Source organism: Rattus norvegicus, chromosome 4 (genome assembly GCF_036323735.1).
Source record: "Rattus norvegicus strain BN/NHsdMcwi chromosome 4, GRCr8, whole genome shotgun sequence".
Classification (NCBI taxonomy): Eukaryota; Metazoa; Chordata; class Mammalia; order Rodentia; family Muridae; genus Rattus; species Rattus norvegicus.
In genome coordinates this window covers 60,606,577-60,629,000 of record NC_086022.1, presented here as the reverse complement: position 1 = coordinate 60,629,000, position 22,424 = coordinate 60,606,577, and the positions used below count along the sequence as shown (strand labels likewise).

The 22,424-nt window shown below is 49.3% G+C and overlaps 4 non-coding genes across 4 annotated transcripts; 2 read left to right on the top strand and 2 right to left on the bottom strand.

Annotated features, from left to right (window-relative positions):
• The first annotated feature begins 10,586 nt into the window (after positions 1-10,586).
• Positions 10,587-10,667, top strand: Mir29b1 (microRNA 29b-1). The gene has a single exon (NR_031837.1). It is a non-coding gene; the product is annotated as a microRNA 29b-1 (primary transcript).
• Positions 10,632-10,694, bottom strand: Mir3587 (microRNA 3587). Its single transcript, NR_037383.1, has one exon. It is a non-coding gene; the product is annotated as a microRNA 3587 (primary transcript).
• Positions 10,695-10,940: 246 nt separating this feature from the next.
• Positions 10,941-11,058, bottom strand: Mir3556a (microRNA 3556a). Its single transcript, NR_037336.1, has one exon. It is a non-coding gene; the product is annotated as a microRNA 3556a (primary transcript).
• On the top strand, positions 10,959-11,046 carry Mir29a (microRNA 29a). Its single transcript, NR_031836.1, has one exon. It is a non-coding gene; the product is annotated as a microRNA 29a (primary transcript).
• Positions 11,059-22,424: the final 11,366 nt, after the last annotated feature.

The window sequence follows — 22,424 nt, the reverse complement described above, 5'->3', positions numbered from 1 at the left end:
GGCGTCACACCCGGTAAGGGGTTAGCCTTCCTAAAAAGATCTTGGACTCCAAGCTGCAGATAGACTGCAGCAAATGCCGTGTGTACTTTGGTACACGTGGGTGCCAGTCAGCCCTTCCCATCCATCTCCCTTCCCTGTCAGACCGGTTCCTTAAATTTTTATGTAAACAGCCCCGAGGCCACAGTAAAGCTTCCAGTGCTGTGGGCAAAACCAGCTACTTCCTCTCCTAGTTAAGCACCCTTCTGTGGCTGCCATCTCTGAGTGTGACCCGCCTCCACAAGGACCCTGTCTCTCTCTGTAGCCGAAGCACACAATGTCTGGCGCACACTGTGGACTTGAAAGGAGGGTGCGGGGGGGAGCCAGGGAGCGTTGCTTGATTTGACACCATCAAAGACTGACTGCTGTCAGTCCAGAATGGGTTTGGGGAATTTTTATAGAAGTTGTTAGAACTGGACAGCAAAAGTTCTTTACATTTAAAAAATAAAAGTTTTGTTGTTATTGTTGTTGTTGTTGTTGTTTTAAAAAATACAAAACAGACTTTGAGGCAGAAGAGCTCAGTGTCCAAGCTTGCCGCCGACTCAGCGTGTGTCTGGAACAGACTAGGAGGGGAGAAGCCCAGTATGGGCAACAGTTGTCTTCATGACAGAGGGCTCTTCTTAAAGAGGCAGAGTGCCCTGGGGTTGCTAGATCTCACCATTGAAAGGCCTTAGGCACACTGGGTCGAGTGTCTGGCAGCCAGCGTGTGCGGCTGACTCTTAGAAACCACCAGAGCCTTCATATTTGGCAAGGATAACACAAGGTCATCTCTTTTCCCCTCCACTTTGGGTCTCAGCTAGGCCAGGCTGGCCTCAGACTTACTATGTTGTAACTGAGTCTAGCCTTGAACCCCGAATCCTCCTCCCCACTCTTCCCAAAGTGTTAGAGATTCTGGGTGGGCCAGTGTGTGTGTGTTACTTCAGAGCCACCTTTTTAAAGCACAAGGTGCCTGTCCTGTGGCCCTGCCTTCATTTTCTGTAGAGCTATTCATCTTGCTGTCCTTCATGTAGCCCTCTGGCCTTGGCCTTGAGACCACATTGCTTAGGCCATAGCAACCCCTCAGCCACAGGACTCTTCTCTAAGACAAAGACTTTCCTTCAGGTGCCACCTCCAGCCTGGCTCTGTGCTGTCCTTTGGTCCACTGTCCTCATGACTGTAATGACCTGGGAAGCAGCAGCACGCAGGCAGCAGGTGGACCTCCTGAGCTGAGTCACCGCCCTGGGAACAGTGCCCTGATGAGGCCATCCCGGGCTAACTGGGTCCTCTCCATCTGGCCTAAGAGGCTGTGAGAGCCCCTTGAGTGCAACAGAGATGGCAGAGAAAATGGGGATTTTCTGGCAGAACACACAGAAGGTTTTCCCACAATTACAGCTATGGTCCATGGTCAGTCATCTTACTTCAGCACTCCAAAATTATCCACTTAGAGATGTCCTTTAGAAATAGAAGTGAAGGAATTTTAAAATGGTGTTCTGTTTGAACTTGCAGCTTAAGAGAATGGAAGAACATTCCGTGTGTGACATGGGGAGAGATACAAGCCACTTGATATTCTATAAACAATGTGAAAATGAGGATCAGGCTAATGGGGCCTGGGCGGGCTAGGTGGACAACCACGCACACACGTGTGGAGGCCACTTTTTGCTCACCATCCTTACGCCTTTGAGACAGGGTCTATCAGTTAAGTGGCCAGCAGACTTGTGAATCCACCTGCCCCGATGATGGGGTCACAGGGATCCTCGGCCACACCTCGCTTTCTGTGTGGGTGCTGGAGGTTCGAGCTCTGGTCCTTGCGCTTATGGAATAACAGCTCTTACCCAGTGAGCCATCTCCCCAGCCCTGGGTTCATTCAGGGTTTTTTTTGTTTGTTTGTTTGTTTGTTTATTTTGGGTTGTTTATTAGTAGGCACTCTTGACAGTTGCTTTAAAAAGCCCGGGTGCTTACCATGTATTCCCAAAGCAAAAGAAGAAGAAGAAATAATCCTTTAGAAAGTTTTTTTACAGATACTTAGCTTATTCACCACACCAGGGGACAGAGATGGTCTCAGTCTATACCAGATCTTCAGCCATAAAGTAACTCCTCTCTTCGCCTGAGACTCGAGCAGCAAAAGAAACCATGCTGCTCTGACGGACCACCCACCCGCTCGTGTCAGCCAATCAGAGCCTTCCAAAAACAGCACAGAAAGCACTCATGACTGAACAGTGAGTGTTAGGAAGCATTACTAACTTTCTTGCAATAAAGCCATTTTAAAAGTGCCTGATGTAAATGTTTCACCAGATTAACTGTGGTGTACCCCTGGGGGCTCCTGGAAAGGGGGAAAATAGACAGGCTCTTGCTTTCCAAGTATTGAGGTTATTTTAACTATGGAAGGTTAAGTTCTTTTCGGCTTCTGACCACATACACACCCATGTGAGCAGTCAGTTCTGCTGATGGAGAATGTCCCCGTCGTTGTCTTCGCCAATCCTCCTTCAGCTCTGAGTGTTTGTGCTTAACTGATGACCAGACTGGGCCCCGCCACAACTTTGAGCTGCTTCTCCAAACTTAGACACCAGGTTGCAAAAGCAGTGTTGACCATGGTTTGTCCGTGGGCTGGGGTTTGCTCCTTATTTTTCTGTTTGCCTTCTGTGTGCATAAAATACAAGAATGGCAGGGAGGTTTCCTAATCTCCCGTTCCCTCCCTCCTCCTCCCCCTCCCCCTTCCTTCTCCTCGAGGTGCTGGGCATAAAACCAGCACAGGAAAATGAGGCAAATTCTAATATCCAGAGCCAGACCGGATTCCTCAACCTTTGATTTCAGGTCGTGCACAGTTAACCACGGTTGGTGAAGTTTGAGGGCAGTCAGTTCTGTAGACTTCTGTCTCCAGACACACTGAACTGGAGGAGTGCAGTCTGCGGGAGAATGGACTCATTAGAAGGAAAGGGGCTCCATTCTTTATCTTGGGACCCAGGAGAGAATGGGCCTGTTTTTGCATAGAGATTACAGAAGAGCCAGTCGTGTTGGTCACATGGCATCAGTGAGCATTGGGCACAGACGCCCAGGTGGCGTTCTGTGTAATTGCACCATACAAAGAGGCCTCCTTAGAGTCTTGGAACTTAGGCACTGATGGGTTAAAAGGCAAAGGCTCCAACAGGCATGGGTTTGTTTATCTTGCCTTTCTTAAGTTGAAGCCAACGTTCTTAATGGTTTTGAATGATTCGGAAGTCTCCTTTCTTGGCACAAGGACTTTTCAGACATGGGCTGAAATCTCTTCAGGTAAAGTTCGAAGCAGAACCCATCCTCATACTCAGTGTCATTGGTAGAATCATCTCAATTTGGAGAGGCGGAAAACTATGAAAAATGGCTGGCTGGCTTGCTTGCTTCAGACAAAGGCCAGCATCGGGAGGCTTTAGCCTGCCAGGGGTCATGGATTTGGGAGAGGAGCTAGTCCCAGACAGGCCTCTGGGTCTAGTGCCTAGGACTCCCGGTCCAAACCGCAGAAGAGGCTCCTGCCTGTCCTTGGCTTTTGCTGGAAGAGACAGCTTGCCCTTTGAGGAACATTCTGGGTGGAAAAGGAAAGCTTCATTCAGTACAGAAGGGAACAGACCTGTGTGTGCTATGAGCAGCCTTTTCAAACGTCTATGAAGGGGTTACCCATGTGTTTCCCATTTATTAGCTCTTGGGGAGAGAGAGACAGAGTGAGAGTGTGTCTGTCCCTCTGCCAGAATTGGACTCCACATACCTTTTGTGGGTTTTCCCTTTAGATGAGAGCTTATGTCACAGTAGTTCTTAACAAAACAGACCTTCCCACAGGAAAAAGAATTGAGCAGTGTTCTCAGAGCTGTACTGCAAGGCCTGAGTAGATACCATATTTAGAAGATGCTCTGGACACTTGGAAGTGCCCACTGGGGGAGATAAAGCAGAGGGGGAAATCTGGAACAGTGTGAGCTGAGGGCAGCCCTGGGACTCACCCCTTGCTCCTCAACTGAGGCCTCCAGGAGTCAGCCTGCAGGAAGAACAACTCATTCCCTCCCTCATAAACCTAGGGGAGACCGGCCACCCCTGCTGTGCTGAGGAACTTGTAGTACAGGCCTAATGGAGAGGCTCCAGGAGGCACCAAACCACAGGCAGAGCCACAGCACACAACCAGGGAAACCTGTGCGGCACGGTGAGGTAACCAGGGAAACCTGTGCGGCACGGTGAGGTTAGGCATCCATCGCACTGGCACCCAGCCCCAGCCTTTCTTTGTAAGACGGCGTAACGCTCGCTGCCTTTATTTGTATAAGAACAATAACCGGAGCCAAGAGATTAATTTGTCTAAGGAGAAAATCAAGTCAAAGACATGGGATTTGTACCCCACATCTCTGCCACGAAGCTGTCCTGTGAGTAAATCCTAGGCCTGACCTTGTAGGTAAAACTTAAAAAAGCTGTGCCTCGTGCCTTACAGTGTTCTTTCTCATGAAGGCCTTATGTCCCTGTCCCCAGCATCTGCACTGTCTAAATGTCTTAACCAGGTCATTTATTTTATGGTAAGTTTGTTTTTAAAGAAAAGACCGGCTAAAAAGATGAGCTTGGCAAGGGAGCTGCCCATGAGTCCATTGCAGCCTTTCCTGGAATCCTCTTCCTGGAAGCAGAGTTTGTCTGTGACACAAAGAAGTGAACCAGCATCGCAGGAGCCACTCAACCTAAGTCTTCCCTGGGTTCTGTTTGTGTTTTTTTCCATGAGTGTGTGCATGCACACACACGTGCTTCATGCATCTCTAGGCCAGAAGAGATATTGAACCTAGCCAGTTGTAAACCACCTGACTTGGGTGCAGAGAACTAATTACGGGCCTGAAGGTAGCCAGTGCTCTTAACTGCCGAGCCATCTCCAGCCCTACCTTGTGCTTTGTTGTTGTTGTTTTGTTTTGTTTTGTTTTGATTTCCTGCAGTAGGGCCTTAGCATGACCATGGCTGCCAAGTGGACAGATTTGAGTTGGAGGCTCTGCCTGCTCTCTGTCCTGGCTTCCCCTTCCTCCACCATTTTTGTTTGGTTGGTTTGGTTTGCATTGTTGTTGTCGGGTGTTTGTTTGCTTGGTGAGGCCAAACGTCCTCACAGTTACAAGGGGTATCTCCTTGTCTTAGTTGGTGCTTTAAAGGTTGCTGCACGGTGAGTGCGGTTTGGGAGCTGGTGATGCATCGACTTCCTTTGCCATTTAAAAGGAGTTAGGAGACAGAACAAAAGCCAGTGTTGGGCTGAAGGGCCTCTGTAGGCTATCCTTCCATCTCCTCTCCTCCTCCCGCCAAGTCAAATCACTGACACCCTGCTCCAGCTCTCCCAACTCCCACCCTGTCAGTCTTACCTTTACCAGGACAAAGAACAGCACCCCCTTGGGAGCCTTACCCAGGCCCCACACACACTCTGTCCTGACCTGGGTCCTCTGTGGCAGTGTTTAGTCCTTCCCCTAATGCCATCCATAGTGTCTTCTGGTGGCTTGTAACCCCAGGGTGGCTAGCACCATGTTCTGCTCACTCCCGTCTTTGGCACAGAGCTTGCACCGGTTAGACCTCATGCAAAGCATAAACGTTCACTGCTTCTGACCTTCCTTCCCCTCATAAAATTCATGTTTCTTCTCGTCTCCTGCCTCTCCTCTTCCCAGATGACCTCTGGGTAAGATCGGGCAGATACACACATTGGTTCTCTCACACACCTCCTGACACCACGTTACCTCAGGACCCTGCAGGCCGACTTCCTAAAGACAGTGGTCCCCATTTGTCAGCCTTGACAACTCTCCCATTCCCTCCCTGCAGTTCCTTCCCCACCTGCCCAGGCTGTCCTCTGTGAGTCTAACTCAGAGCCTTATCCTCCCAGAAGCAACTTCTGCCCAGTCCGTCAGCCACTCGGGTCCATCCACTCCAGAGTGCCGTCTGTGCTCTGACAGTGTGACACAAGCTCCAGCAGGGGTTCTGCCTCATGCAGTAGAGTTCATCCTGCAGTTTGATCTCAAGGTCAGGGTCAGACACGGTGCTGCGTTCTCTTCCTAGGTATTTTGCTGCTGTTCTCCAGCATTGCTGGTGAATGCCCTGGTTGATTGTTGGAGGTCTACTCTGGAGACGTAGAGCCTAAGACCAGGTTGCATTGCTATTGACTAATCTTTTTACAAAAGACATGGCATCTCCCTCTCTTGTGCATGGCTCACAGGGACTGTCACCTCCTGTGTTTGTCCATGGTACACCTTGTCTCTCTGTCTGGTACCTGTTCCTTTGCACTATTTATAATTGACTTAACACCGAACTCACTCCTCCAGCCCCTAGAGTACCACGAACAGGTGACGCTGTAGTAGGCCTGAGTGGGCGGGACGAAGTGGCCAGAGTACCTCCGTCTGTTTCAGATCTTAATCTCTCTTACCCAACTCTTGATCCCTTGTTTTGACATCCCTGGGCCTGGCCTCGACCTCCACAGAAACCTCCAGCGCTACCCACAGCCTTTGGTTACTAATGCCCAATCCTGTTGCAGTCATTCACCGATCTTATCCTGGTCGTATGCAGATACTTACAATGTAGATACGTATCTGTGCCAGCCACTCACATCAGGAAAGGGAGACATTTATTGAAAGCTGCCCGGGGTGGGGCGGGGGGAGGGGAGTGTACTAGAGAGAGGGGTCAGAGAATTTGAGACAGTAGTACTGTGTAGTCCAGATGATCCTCCTGCCTCAGCAACTCAAGTGCTGGGCTTTCAGGTCTGTGCCATACATAGCTTTCTTGTTCTTAGTTTTCACAGCTCTCACAGTTAACCCTAAAGAAAGGGTTAAGCTTGCTCGAGGATGTGTAGCAGGCAGCAGAGGAGAGATTGACATGTGGATCTTTCTAATCCAGGGCTTACACTGTTTGTCCTTCTAGTCCCAGGCTAAAGGTGCCATTGTTTTGAGAGATCCCTTTATGACACTTGACAGAGGGCACCATATATATGTCCTGGCACTCAACAGGCTGACACTGAGGAGCAGGAGTGAAAGGAGAGGTCTTGTTGATAGGTCTGGTTCTGAGGTAAGCCCCCCCACCCCCCGCAGAGTCCAGATGCAGCCAGAGTTCCTTCCCTCAGTGGCTCTGCTCTCTTCTCCCTGGAGTGGGGAACATTGTGCCCTTAGATAGAACTTTAGTGAGCTGCCTTGACAGCAAGTTCTCAGGAGGCGACAGGGAGGTGGAAGAGAGACTGCCAGTGATCTCTCAAGCCAGATTCTTTTGTGTGAGGAAACTCACAGACTCCTGCAGTTTTCTTCACTGCAGAAACTGGGCATGTCACCCATCGGTGGCCTCCAAGGCTACAGGGCAGCGGCCATTGGGCTCCCAGGTTCTCTGGGGAAGAGGATGAATCACACCCACTCTGTAATTTCTGTAACTAGGTTTTCTCAGACACTGACCTAGGGGGCTCTTCCTGCTTAAATGCAGTAAACCACTTTGTAAACACTGACTGTTCCAAGACCAGCTGCAGCAGGTGTGCCTGGGATGTGGGGACCCGGATACTGCTGTAAAGTACAGGATCCCCTGTGGGACTCTGGTCCCTCTCCTTAGGCCTGTGACCACACGAGTTTGGAAGCTGCTAGTAGTTCATGGTGCCACTGGTTACTGGCTGCGCTTCGGATTTCGCCTTGTGCCGGTCTTGACACATCTTCCTTCTCCCTACCTTAATTCTGAACCTGGGTCACCCGCCCCAAAGGCTGTTCTGTGGTTAACACAGTGATAACATAATCACGACTGCTTCTCACGATTTCTTTACGAGCCAACATCTCCAGACTTTAGTCCCAGTGCTCAACAATCTTCCCCAACGGAGACTCCATTCTTGAAGGGTGTGAGCCACAAGACATTGTGAGGGTGATGGATAGAACAGGAGGTCATTGCGGTGAGTCAAATCAGCCAGACTCAGAAAGTAACTCGTATTTCATGGTTCCTGACATATTATAAGGGCTCTAAAGTGAAAACCAAAACTAAACAATGGGATGTGGTAGCATACGTCTTTAAGCCCAGCCACAGGGGAGGTTGAGGCAGGCGGATCTTCTGCACTGTGGACCAGTCTAGTCTCCAGAGCTAGACTCCATCCAGGACGGCTAGGAGTCCACAGGGAAACCCTGTCTGGGATATCCAAAACAAGCAAGCAAATCAAGATCTAATGCGAACATTTACACAGGAGACTCAGAAAGAGAAGGGAAGTGTTTGGGAAGTGGGTAGGGAAGGAGAGAAGGGTGGGTGGGAAGGAGGGAAGGGTGGGTGGTGAGTGCTGGCCACATACTTACACCATGTGTGGGGAGGTGGATAAAGACCTGGCCCACACCACCCTGCTTCCACGATGAGCTTTGAGGCCTCTGCTGTTCCAGGCTCCCTGAGGGGCATTGCACGCATTAACTTGGACACTGCAGTTGTTAGGATCTTGACTGCTGAGTCACTGGGTCTCCCGTTGAGATGGTAAGTCCGCTGTAAAGCGTGCTGCGTGGACCTGCTGGGACAGCATTCCTAGTTTGTTAACCTGAGTGACAGGATTTGGGAATGACATGGCCAACCCCTTGACTTCTCGTCTAGTGAAGGTACCTTCAGCTTTAGGGTTAGACCACATAGGGTAGAGTAGACTGTAAGGTAGTTTGAGTTCCATAGTTGTCCGCAGCCTGACTGTTCAGTGAGCAGAGAGGATTGTTCTCAGAGACAACTGTGATGACCGCCCCTCTGTGGCCTTCTGCAGCCTGCATCACTAAAGCTTGGAGCTTACCAATCACCCTTGAAAATAACTTCCTCCTACCCTGTGCAAGATGCCTTCATCCATCCCCGCAGTAGTTGAATCCACAGGCCTATAGCATGCTGCAGCTCCTAGATCGTCCTGCACAGCACACCTTGTAGATCAGCAAAATGGAAGGCCACGGGCAAGCCCCTTAGTCATACCCGCCCCAGTGTCTCCATATACAGACAGATCACCAGTTCAAAGCAGTGCCCGCATAAGGAAGTAAATGTCACTCACTGGACAGCAACTTAACCAGCTTACGTGTCTTACGCAGCAAAGAGAAGGCACCTTTTGAAAGAGTATGAGTAAAGGGAGCCCCACTTCCCTAGGATACACCCGAAGTTCATCTGTCACTGAAATACCACATACTGCCCCTCCAACAGGGGGTGTCTGCAGAACGTCTGTGCCTGGAAAGTCCTTGTAGCAGGTTGTCTTTATGGTACAAGAAAGGCACAGACAGGCCCCCAAGTGACCCTTAAAGAGGCTTTGCTGTATTTTGTTCATGGTGAGTCTTAGTGAGTTTGTAAGTGACCATCGCAGTTTGATGTCTACTCTTACACACCCAGCTGCCAGTTCACAATCAGGGAAGATCTACAGGAATATGTGCTCAGCACAGGCCCCATGTGTAGGCCGTCGAATGGAAAAGTAACCAGACTGTGTGTGCAGGCGCCTTCCGGTGTGCTGAGATGGAGGCGCCATGCAGAGCTATCTGTTTCTCAATGAGCCCGTGTTTGCCTCTCATCTGTGAGCTGTGGCGGACCTCTTAGCGCCATCCCTATACTAAGTGACAAAGAAAAAGGTCCATATCGCTCATTTAACCATATAAGTCGTCTTCATTTAACCCTCTGCTGAGCATGGCTTCTAGACATGTGAGCACAGCTACCGCAGTGACACGTGTGGCAGCCACTCAGGTCGGGCCTGCCAAGTCCTGGTGTCCCTAACATTTTGAAGCTGTGTTCCTCAAGGGGGTGTTGGTTCTGGATGTGATGGTTCTTGTAAAATCCCCAAGCCCTGAGGGAAGTTATCTTAATCCAGTTTGCTCACGCAAGAACAGACCGGCCTCTCAACGTCAGCGGGAACAGTGCGCCTCTACCACTGGGCTTTTCCACACACGAGCCCTGCTGTGGTTACTGACTCACACCAGGCCCCGATTTGGCTTTCAGCTTTGACAGAAGTGCACAGGAAGAGCAGTTGAGAAGCAGCGTGAAGCGTGCAGGCTGGGTTGTGAAGCGTGCAGGCTGGGTTGTGAAGCAGGCCCACATTTTCATGGCTGGTGGGCTGAGGAAGCTGGGGAGGGGGGGTGAGGGGTGGGTGTCTCTGAGTTACGAGGACAACCATGGCTATGTAGGGAGACCCTGTTTAAAATAGTAATTGCGATAGCGGTGATAGAGCGATAATCTGTCAGATACCGAAGATTCTAAGCTTTACTTCCTCCGGAGAACTGAGTTAGCAAAGACCTGAACTCGCCACTGCAGTCCGAGACCGGGTCTGGAAAAGGGGTGGGGTCTCAGCTTCCATGTGTTGCTCTGCCTGTGAGCACCGCCCTTGTGCCCTTCGGGATCCCAAGTTGTGCTCACCTGTCGAGTCTAACAGACTCATCTAGAAGCCATGCTTGTAGTGTGCTCAGCTCTGCCACAGTGAATGTGCAAGCGTCACGGCTCAATGTCCCACGGCTGCTCTCAGGTGAGGGCCCAGTCAGTTATCATGTGGAGGGAAGAATGCAGCAAGTGACTGACATGTCACCCCCCCCCCCACCTGCTGGATGAGGCCAGCATAGGAGCGCCACCTTTCCCCTCTGTAGGGGACCGTTGGAAGAGGACGAGAACAGACAAAGCTTCTTCAGGAAGCTGGTTTCATATGGTGGTTTAGATTTAAATAGTGATTGTCTAGCACCATTTGAAATCAGTGTTCTTGGTGGAGAACAACTTCGCTGCCGACCACACAAAAGGAAGGAGTGGACAGCCCTGAGGTATTCAGTATCTAAGACAGTCAGGCCACCAGAACCTGCTCAAGTAGCAGCGGGCCTGCCCTCGCCCGCCCTGCTTACCTCGGTGTTGTGGATAGCTAATTAGTCATCCGTTGTCAGAATTTCATACTTGTTCACATAGTAAGCCTACTCTGGAAGCAGACTCCATCAAGCCTGGATGAAGACCCTACATGTACAACAGACAGAAGGCCCGGGCCTTCCCAATGCACATGACCTCTTGTGACCCCTTAGAGGATGACTGATTTCTTTTGGTGTTCAGAGTCAATAGAATTTTCTAGCACCATCTGAAATCGGTTATAATGATTGGGGAAAAGCACCATGCAGCTGACTCGAGACTAATCTATTGTTGACTTTGGAGCCACAGGTAAGAATTAAGGAAAAAAATACTAAGACATACTAAGGCACATTTTCCCTCTTCGTATTTTTAACTATTCACATAGTGATGGTAAATAGTGTTTTATAAAGTGTGTGGGGATTGAAGGTTTGATGAGAACTAGAGGATAAAGGGGCAAAACCAGTGTCTGGCCAGCCAATGTGAGAGGAGCAGGAAACATTCACCTCTAGAAGGTTCTATCGGCTCACCTAGCCTGCCAGGCCACGGGCCACTGCACTAGCTGCCCAGACTCAGGACAGCTAGAAGTTAGGTGCAGCAGATGGTTCAGATACCTGGACTGGGGTCTGAGATGCCGTTTAACAGGCATGAAGTGAGCGTGAAGACAGTGGCAGGGCCTACTTGAGCAGTTGTCCTGAAATATCCTCAGGAAAGATGCACTTGGTAAAAACCACACTGACTTTTCTTGGCCTGAGGACAGTGGGGAAGCCAGCTGCTACACCTCCTAGGTGCTGATGTCACCAGCGGACCTATCCACTGCTACATGAAGGGATACCTAAAGCACAGACCTTCTGTGCCCTGAAAAACAAATGACACTAACAATCCAGAACCCCCCTTCTGCCCACTTGCTGGCATTCAGCCCTCCTCAGAATCTCTCTGGGAAAGTTGTTGCCACTGGGTCTGGAGCTAAGATGTATTCTTGTCTTCTGCATTTACCATTTACTGCAACTCTCTTTTCCCTGAGTCATCTCCACTCCCAGGTTTCAGACACACTGTCCATGTCATTTCTCCCAGCACACTGGAGTTCTAGCCCTCAAGACTGCCAAGAGCTTCTCATGTCTGTGTGTTCAGTGTCTCCTAGGCAGATCCACCTGCTTTTCTAAACCCATCCCCACACCATATGCCAGAGCCATGTCCTTGGTCTCCACAAAGCTGACTCTTCCCACACTGCCCATTGCTGAATCTGACCACCCTTTCCTGCCCCACAACCACCCCTCAGCAGGCCTCGACCCTGCCCTTCCCCTCAGACCTCTCCTTCAAATCTTCCCTTTCCCCTCTACCCACCTTAGTCTCCTGTGTGGCTTCTCTTCTATTTATTAGCCTCTGAGCCACCACCAGATTCACTTGTAAAATCTATATTCAGCCTCACTCCTCCTGTCCCTAGGCTTTCGGGGAACAGTTAATAGTCAAGGATAGACTGTTAAGACTCTCCCCCCACCCCAAGCTGCCCCGTCTTCTCATTCTCTCTCAGGACCGAGCTTCTGAGCCCTCGTAGCTTGCTGCCCCTGCTGCTTACCTCTGTGTTGTGTGTAGCTAGTTAGTCATCTATTGTTAGAATCTTACACTCCTCCAAGCCTGGGTGCACAGTGCCCCTCTACCCAGAGAGGTATCCTTCCATTCCCCAGGTCCTCCAGGATTCTGTCAACCCCTGGATCACATATGCACTGGTCCACATTGCAGCTGAGCCTTCACACTGCCATGATGCTGGTCGCTTCTCCACTAAGCTCCTGACAGCTGGACATGGGCTTCAGGTTATACAGACTTAGCAAGCTTCTCGGTTAGGTTGGGGGTGCCGTGTCTCTAGAAGGAAGGGACCTCCCATTTGCCTGGATTTTAGAAAAAAAAAAAAGTCACATACTCCAGCTGCTTAATTGAAACACTTTGGTATCATGACCTTTGTGACAAACTCATGTCTGGTAAACCTACAAAGTTAACATTAGAGAATGCAGTAGAGTCGCAAAAGATAATTTCATGGGTTTTAAGTACACTTAGGATGTGTTGGTCAGAATTCATAGCTATCCTGGAGGAGCAGGGTTGTGGTGGCGTGGGCCACAGGTTGGACACGCCTAGCTTGTGGTGTTTGTAGCCTTTCCAAGTGGTACTTAAGTCTACATTTCCTCCTGGTTGAACTTTAACTAGACTTATGCATGAGAAAAACCAGATGAATCGTACAAGTGACTAAGCTTTGGATGGATCTAAAAGGTTATGTGAGGTGGGTTGCACAGTTTTTCCTTGGGAACAAAACGAGAAACTCCTTCAGTAGACCCCAGTGCTCTGAATCCCAATCCAAGTTTCCTGTGCTTGTGTTTCAGAATGAAGAAGCAAGCAGGCTGTTGGTACCACTGGAGAGCTGCGTCTGTAACTGATTCTAATACTATGCTGTGTCCTGACGTTAGTTCATAGCTCATCCCTGTTGAGCCCGAATGAGATCACATAGCCTCAGTTACTCTGGCATTGCACATCACCCAAGTCAGCGTCCTGTGCTTGTAAAGCAGAAGAATGTGTTTGCCGCTGAGACTGGGAACAACTTTCATTTAACGGAAATTAAGATGGGGTGGGGTATACCACAGACACAGAATAGAATTTATTAGCGTTTTTTTTTTACATATTTTTATTACTTAGGTGAAACAAAGTAAAACAGCTACAGAAAACACAAAGTGTACCATTTTAACCATTTTAAGTATATAATACAATGACTCTTAGGTCATGGTGTTGTACAACTGTCAAATCAGCAAGATCTAATTTTCCTCACCTCGAAAGAAAACTTGGACCGTATAAGGAAGCCTTCCTCATTCCTTCCTTCCTATCTCTGAGCAAACTCTGTTCTCTATAGATTTACATTTTATGGACATTTCTCAGAATCACACCCTCTATGAAATTCTCCATGCAGCTTAGTTCACTTAATGTGATGTTTTCAAGGTTCACTCACAGACCATTCATCCACACTCTGTTCCCTTTTCATGACTAAGTAATATTTCATTGTGTGGGCATACCACATTTTGTTTTAAGTACTTACCAGTTTGGCATTTGAATTGTCCTGTTTTTTCTTTAAAGTTTATTTGTTTAATGTGATTTATGTGTAATATATCCACAGACTGTACTGGATAGTACTGAGCCCCATAGCAGTAAGTAGCTGCCCACTGCTGTACCTGTATTTTCCTGTTAACCATATCTTCAGCTCTTATCTTGTCTTCTGATGCCCATTTTAAAGTGTTGTGCTGCTCTCCTTTTATTCTGACTTTCTTCCCTGCTCCCTCCCCGGTGGGATGTGAGGATTTAGCTTTAGCCACCCCCACCCCCTTAAAGCAACCCATTCCATTTAACCTCAAATCCAATTACAGCCCAAGTGAAGTCAATGACTAGTGAATAACCTGGTCTCAAAAAGCCTTGTGGACAGCTGTCACGAAGAATGCCAGAGGTGACCCTAAGGTACACAGGAACACACATGAACACACATATGCACATAGAAGGAGAACTAGTGTTGGTAATAGAGAGAGGGTGTTGGTAATATAGAGATTTTCGTGGCCCTCCCATTCAGATTTCAAATCCTTCACAAACCTTATTTAAATTCCCAGGTGAGTAGCTATCACTTTAAGAGTTGTTTCCATGAACTTTACCCTTCACTCCTCACCCTGACTGGGGCTGCAGCTTCCCTTCCAGCGTGCTGGGACATGCTTGCAGTCACCATTTTGTGCTTTGTTTTCTCAGAGCCCAGCTTCCTCCCACACTGGTCTGGATGAGTGAGTGCCTTTCTCAGCTCTCTGGTTTCCTTGCTTCCTTCCTCGGCTAAAGACATTTCAGTTCCTCGTCTCTTTAATCTTCTCAGCCAGCTCTCCGTCTGTGAGTCTGCGTGTGTCATGTGTTTGTGTGTGTGTGTGTGTGTGTGTGTGTGTGTGTGTGTGTGTAAGAAGCACACACATCCTCCAGTAGTCATCTGGGAAAGACTGACTGTTGCAACTTTTTTTTTTTTTTTTTAGGTTTTACAATTTATTGGTATGAAATTCCTGGTTAGAAAGAGAAAATTCCTCAGAATTTGATTCTTTAGTGCCCAGGATTGAAGGAGAATACAGAGCTAATGGACAGGCCTTTCTCTCTGGAAGAAGGAGCCTTGGTTATCCCCATAGTCCGTGTTCTTCAGTTGTTGTTCCTGGGCCCTAGTAGAGCTGTCTCACTCCCTGGGCCAGGCGTTTGACATTGCTGCCATTGTGGACAGAGATCCTCTCCACTGTAGCAGAGTCCCTGCCCTTTTAATCCCTGTGTTGTCACCTCTGTCGCATGGCCTGTCTTCCCTCTCCCTCCTCCTTCCTGTCTCAGTTCTACTTTCTGGAAGAACCTCCATCATGTCTTCTTACCTTCACAGGTAAGAGTATATTCATCTCTGCTAATGGACTTCAGTGTCTGAAAAGTGGGTCTTGAATGTCATTCTCCCGGTATGAGGATTCATAGCTATTTCAGGCTGTTGATTTCTTCCTCATGTGAGTTTTCTGTCCCCTGCTGTGTCTAATTCTTCAGGCGCTTTGCGTGTTCCGGCTTTTGTGTTGTGAGTTTACTTGGGTCTTTGACTCTGTTCATGTTAGAGACAGGACAGAAAGGTCTCTAACACTGACTGACAAGAGTTCTCACCTGGCTTATCCTCTCACAAACGAGAGGCCCCTGTCCTTGGGGCTTGGTTCATCGGCTGAGTTTTAAAGAACCTGATCCTAGTACCCAAGTGGGGTGACCTGTAAGTTGGGGAGCTCCAGAGGACCCAACCCCCTCCTCTGACCTCCTTGAGCACATTCATGTGTACAAACACACATAAATTTAAAACTCTTAAGAAAAAAGCCCTGTCCTAACCCATAAAATCTGTGAAAATGTGACCTTACATGGGCTTGGCAGAGGTATGGGTCAGGCACTGAGATGCATCCTTGGTTGGTCCAGAAGCCTTAAATGCAGAGTCCCTTCCCGACTGTGGTCAGGGAGGTGTGGGGATGGAGGACACCCAACACTGCCAGCTCAAGGATAGAGTAAGAGGGCCTTGGCAAGTTATAAGTCCCGCCCACTCTGAGGTGGGACAGTAAGACATCAGACCAACTCTCTCCCAGCCTCCAGAAGGAAACCCAACTGCTGACCCCTGACTTTACCCCAGTAAGGTTGGAAACTGTGTGGTTAAAGTCTTTGAAGACACTGAGTTTATAGTGGTTTGTCACAAATGCAGTAGGAATGTTATAATGTCACTCAGTCTGGTGGTCTGCTGGGGTACACCATAGCCATTACATGTTAGTGGGTTCCTTCCCTTGGCCTGGCCAGTTTCCGCCTAGGGGTTTGGTTCAAAACAACCTGAATCCTTTCAGATGTTACAAAAATAAATCTTAGTGCATGGTTGCTTGATATAAAGAAGTCCAGAAAGCTTCAGCCAGAGCAGTGGAGAAATTCTCACTCAATCTTGAGCCTGCGCCTGCATCACAAGAGCTGGAGGCTCTAGAAGTTTCCAAGAAGCTACAGACTCGGCCACCGGTGGGCAGCTGCTCAGTGGAGGGAGTGGGACTGTGGACTGCCATGTCTGGCCTTAGGACTTTACATCTGATTCAGGTTTCTCCCATTGCCAAACTATAGCCAGGAACCATATAAAAAAGAGGATTCTGGGAAATGTAGTCCTAGCCTTTCAAGGCAAGATGGAGGTGGTGAATAAGACCCAACCCTGCATAGGAACGAGCCTGAATGTCATTTTCTGAAAGTTAAATTGAAGAGGGGATAGTGAGTCTTTAATCAGCCGCTTCTGTACTGTAGCCTGACACCCAGTACTCCCTTGACTGTGCCCTCTGTCTCCAGGTATTTCTGCCTCAAGCTCTCCACAGAGTGAAGTGTGTTGAGGGTGCTTGGGGAGAAACTAGAACTTAACTGAACCTAAGGTCTGTTTGAGACTTCTTCCAGTCCACCTGGCTTCAGCACACCCCAGCTCCTCCCGCCCTTCTGCATGGGTATAGGGTTCTTCCTAAGGGCTTGCCTCTCTGGGGTCTTTGGTATCACTGGCGTGTGCTGCGCTAGATATAACCTCTATGGACCTGCCCATTTGTTAAGCTTTGTCCAAAAACCTTGCTCTCATCCTCTCTGTCCTCATGGCTCATGGGAGTAACCTCTTACTACCATGAGAGTAAGTTTTAAGGATTTATTGTTAATTTTATCGTTTTCATTTAGCATTAACTCATCATCAATCTGTGTCTATGCATGCAGTTATCCTTCAAGGCCAGAGGTATATGATCTCCTAGAGCTGGAGTTACAGACAGTTGTGAGCTGCCCAGTGTAGGTTCTGGGAACTGCACTTGGGACCTCCACAGAAACAGAATGTATGCTTGACTGCTGAGCAAACTCTCCCTCCTCAACAGAAAAGTCTCAGGAGAAAACAGAAGACCGTGCAGCTCCGTTTTGTTTTGTCTTGTTTATGTGAAACAGAGTCTCACCGTCCAGCCCAGGCCAGCCTAGGAATCAAAGCTTTCCTGCCTCAGATCTTCTGAAATCCTGGGATACAGGTGTTTTCCACTGTCCTGGCTTCAGCTACAAGACGATCTTTTGCTATTACTTGTGCTCGTTGATTTTTATAATTATTAATATGGCTTTCCTGTGTCCCTGCAGATGACAATTCAGTTCTCACTCACTCTTTATTTCCACAACTGTTATTCCATAATTGGCTGAGGTAGGGTATCGGGAGGAGTTTCGAGGGTTGTACCCACCTTCTGGCCTACACCGTTTGGAGCCCAGTTCCCTCGTCTAGGCTGGACCTGGTCTGGACTATGTGGACAGCTGCTACCTTGCACTTTACTGCTACTAGTGGAACAGCCGCCAACACTGGCCTTCCCTGCTGTGACGGACGGCGCTTCCGAAATGATGAGTCAACCAAACCCTTTAGCATCAAGGACTTTACCATAGCGACAAGAACAGTAACGAACAGCCCTTACACACACACATCCATCTGAAGCTGAACTCTTCAGAAGGGCCATGCAGTGCCTTCCTGTCCATGGCGTCTCTGAAGCCATCTTTACGTCTAATGGTGTGATTTTCAGAACACATAGAGTTTAATAGATCCGAGGGATGAATGTCCTGTTACGAAGAAAGCAAGAAGGTTGAATAGCCCAAGCGTTGGTGTGAATTCAGTCCATCGAAGTTAAGGACCTTAGAGTTTAGAGTTCCTGTGGCTCTTGGGTTTTTTGTTTTTTGTTTGTTTTTCTGAGAGTTAACATCATGGCTTGTGAATAGAGATAGGAAAAACCCTTTCCTTGGCTCACTGAGGCGAGACGACCAAAACCAGCGTAATAGCAGGTACCCAGCCCAGTCTACGCAGTGGCCTCCAGACAGGGCACACTTCTTACTGATGATTTTATTAAGTATTGGGAGAAACAAGCCAAGCGGTGGACTGGGCTTTTGAGCTTTGTTTCCAGCCTCTAGAACCTGAAGGGCAGTGTGGCTGCCGGGATCGTATGCGTGCCAGGCTAAGGATCAAAGTACCTTCTCTGGGGCTGAAACAAGCGAGTAGTAACAGAACTGTTTTCTCAATTACAGGAAAAGCCAGGAAAGGAAGGGGGCACCACGAAATCTCTCCTAAATCTTCTAAGGGGCCTGGACAGCCATGCAGTAATCCTGGACCTAAGGTGATCTCAGATCAAGTCCCAGGATGTTAAGCTGCCTTCAGCTGATCCTGGCTGAGGCTGCTGGGAACCCCAGAAGTAACTCCCCGATAGGCTCACTTCCGAGTGCTGGTGCCACCTTCAACAGTGAAGTCACCTTCCTGCCTCAGACTAAAGGTTAAGTCTGCCTTGCACAAAACACTCAGGACCAGAAGAGCTTAGGGTTAAGGAATACTTGTATGTGTGTAATGAAAATCTTACAGATTAGACTTAAGCCTGTTTGTTTGTGATTGATTTGTGGGGTGTGTGTGTGTGTGTGTGTGTGTGTGTGTGTGTGTGTACACCTATGCACACAGCCTGAAGGTAATTTCACACACTATTAAAGCAACGGTGTTTTACTGCAGCCCATCACACAAGGTGAGGTGTAGAACGTTCCACCTGAGGCACCCAATAGGTTCCCACCCATGCTGACAGGGAACAGTTTGGATTGCAGACTAGGGATGCTCTGTGTGTAAAGACTGGAGCCTGCAGAGGAAAAGGTACTTCACAGCTCAGGTGACAACCCTAACAGCGATCACCTCTTTGCTGAGAAGCTGAGAAGTGCATCACCATGTTCTAGAACTTTGTGGGAAGTGAGAGAGTTGGGAAGAAACTCTATCAGCCTCCTTGGTCTATGGAGGAGACAGTGGGTGGGCACCTTTGCAGGGAAATCACTGGCATCGGCCTTGCCTTGGTATGTGGGTGCAGCCATAGAGCTTTGGGCCAAGCTGTGCTGACTTGCTGTGTCAGGGCCGAAGCTTTCTGAAGCCAGAAGGAGACACATGGGGCAGTGGGCACAAAAGGTTTTCTCCCGGAGGCAAAAGAAGGCCCACTTGAAGGTGGACTAGGAGTCTGTCCGTGGCGGCCACAGTGGGAAGAACGGCAGCATGCCTACCACTCCTGCAGATGCCACGTCTGACATGGAGTCCGGGAAACTATGGCCTACTACCAACCTGTACCAACCCGAACTTGTTGGACACCACCTGCTATGGGTTGGGCAGAGGTGGCGTGGGCCTGGCAGAGATTGAGTCACCAGAACTATGCCAAAGGCTTGGTGTGGCAGGAGGTGACAAGACAAAGGCACTGCAGTGTGCCAGTTGGGTGGCAGCCGTCTTAGCTGTTAGAACTGGTCTTGGAGGAAAAGGACAGCCCTTGGATATACTTTTCAAGGAGGCGTTTTTAAACTTTAACAGAGCCCCGTAGACATGGCCAACTCCCTTCACTTAGTAGCCGAGCAGTAATGTGGTTAGAGCCCTTCTGAGCAGTGTGCAGACACCAGGCACTGAGAAAGAAGGTCCAGCAGCCTGCTCCTCTTGCCATTCCCAGACCTGTGGGAAACGGTTAACACTGACTGCAGGTGCTGCAGTTCCCCACTGGGGATTGGTTTAGTAGGTAGAATGCTTACACTAGCCTGCACTCACACACAAGGCCTTGGGTTCAACCCCTAGCACTGCATAAACCAAGTGTGGTGGTGCACACCTGCTGCTGAAGAGAGCCTAGGAGGACCGAGTGGAGAATTAATCCTGACGCTCACCTAGGTCTGCCAGAGGAAAGGCTCCTGACATGGTAGGCACCTCCTAGACACATTCCTGTGAATCCCTTTGTTCGCGCCTCCCCCACATTCTGATCTCTACCTGTGTTTGGGCATAGCAGTGGAGATGGTACTGTAGTTTGTTCATGGAACAGATTAACTGCACTTTGTCCCAACCTGCCCATGATTAAGCCTCTGTTCCCTGGCTGGCAGTCCTTGGAGGGTGGATGCGATCCACAAGGCGCTCAGCAGGAGTCATGACAAGGGCATCCCAGCAAAGTGGAATTCTCTCTCAACGCGGAGAAGTGCATTTTCCTAGTACAGGGGAGACTGCTCGGGAAAAGCTCTTGCCACATAAGTGAGAAGTCTTGCGTTTACTTCCAAGAAAACACGTTTTAAAAAGATGAGCACTGTAATAGTTGGTGCTCTGGGGAAACAGATAGGGAGATTCCTAGAGCTTACTGGCCAGGCAGCCCAGCCTGCTTGGTGGGCTACAGGCCAACAAGAGACCAGCAACACAGTGGGCAGCTCCTGAGGAATAGCAACTGAGATTGTTTTCTGACTTTCACGCACGCACGCACGCACGCCCACACGCACGCGCGCGCACCCACACACACACACACACACACACACACACACGTCCCTGTACATACGAACAGTATGGGCACACACGACACTCTGGAAGCCGGTCAAATATGTTTTCCTGTAGCTGGAGTGGGTGGTCAAGGCCATACTTCTTATCCTTACCGTTTCCTCACCTAGCAGACTGTAAAGTTTTCCCTTTTCTATCTTTGAGATAAGACTGCCTCGATGCTGGGGTCCCGGAGCAATGCTGGCAAGGAAGGCAGGACACAGCCCATAATAGGGGTGCCAGCCTGTGTTTACCCAGGTGAGAAACAATGGGGTCTGGAGCAAATGCTGTGGTTCCCGGATCTCCTGTGTCCTCAGGCACTGCGGAGGTACTGTGGTGAGTTGGGAAAGGGTTCGTGGGTCTGCGCTTCCCCTCAGGATGTCTACACATCAGGCAGCCAGGGGATGGCTGAGCCAGGGACAGGGGCAGAATGCCGTTTGGTTCCAAATGAGTGCCAAGAGTACAGTGGGGCTGGGGCTAGAAAAGAGAGAGAGAGAGCCCTCTCCAGGAGATTAATGCATGGATATTTATGATGAAGGCTTCTCCCCTGCCCGTCGTGATCCTTGAAGACGACGATCCTTGGTTGTCCAAACTGCTGTACTCAGGGCAGATATGAACGCATACATCTTACTCAGGGTGAACCAGGGATACGGTTTGTGGAAAGGAATGTCCGGGAAAAGAAGCTCATCTAGATACTTCATTAGTATGGAGAGCTATTCATTAGTAGGGTTTTACGCTACAGGACTGATTGTCACGGTCCTCTCAGTGGGGTGTCTTGGTTATGTGTTCTAGACCAGGTAGTTTGGCAGGGAGCTGGCCCCACACCTGCTGTTCTCAGTTCTGATCTGCTTGTCCCATGGGGTCTCTACTTCCTGCTGGCCTGGAACTCACTGTGTAGGCCAGACTAGCCTTGAACCTAGAGATCCATCCGTCTTTAATCTCCTGAGTACCAGGATTAAAGGCGTGTACCACCACACCCTGCTGTCTGTATGCCTTTTAGTGTAAGCCCTTTGCAAATACTGGGCACAAAGTGCCATTTGCCACACGCTTTGTCTCCAGAGGAAAAGAACTTGTCCTACGACAACTATCCTGAGAGCCTACCTCTCTAGAATGCCCGCACTGAAGCAGTCAACACAGAAGAGCAGAAGCTTTAGGGGTCAGTATCCTAGGAACTGTGACGTGCCTATTGTCATTCTCCACACATAGCCCAATGTCCAGCCCACCTGCAGTTCGCTTTGCAGCCAGGGTGTATTCTGAATGTTTGAAACACTACTCAAGTTTAGATGACGACATTAGGAACTGGGCATTGATCTTAGCAAACTCCCTCTGAGAGAGAAGTCAGGGAGGAGAGGCACGTGTTCTGCTCTTCTGAATCTCGTCCCACACTTCCACCACTCTCAGGGGACTCCTGCGGTAGGAGTTGCATTGTGAGGTTAGGAGCATTCAGCACCACGGTCAGAGCCTAAGCGCTACTCTGCTTCCTCTTCCTCCAGTGCCCTCCAAGCCTCTTCCAAACCATGCTACCCTAGGTCCCATTACCCTAGGTCCCGTTGTCTGTGGGTTTTACCTAGACTAAGTCCTCCGTTCACAGCCAGTGCCCCGGTTGCCCTGGCTCTCCTCCCAGGTACATGTGTGCAGCCATAGCACAGGTGAGAAAGACAGTTCTTGTTAAGTCGTATGACGTGGGCGTGCCTGAAGGGGTGTGTGAAGTTAAGCCAAGGATCAGATCCTACCAGTTTCCATTTTAACTTTGGATTTGGGGGTGGAAATCTCA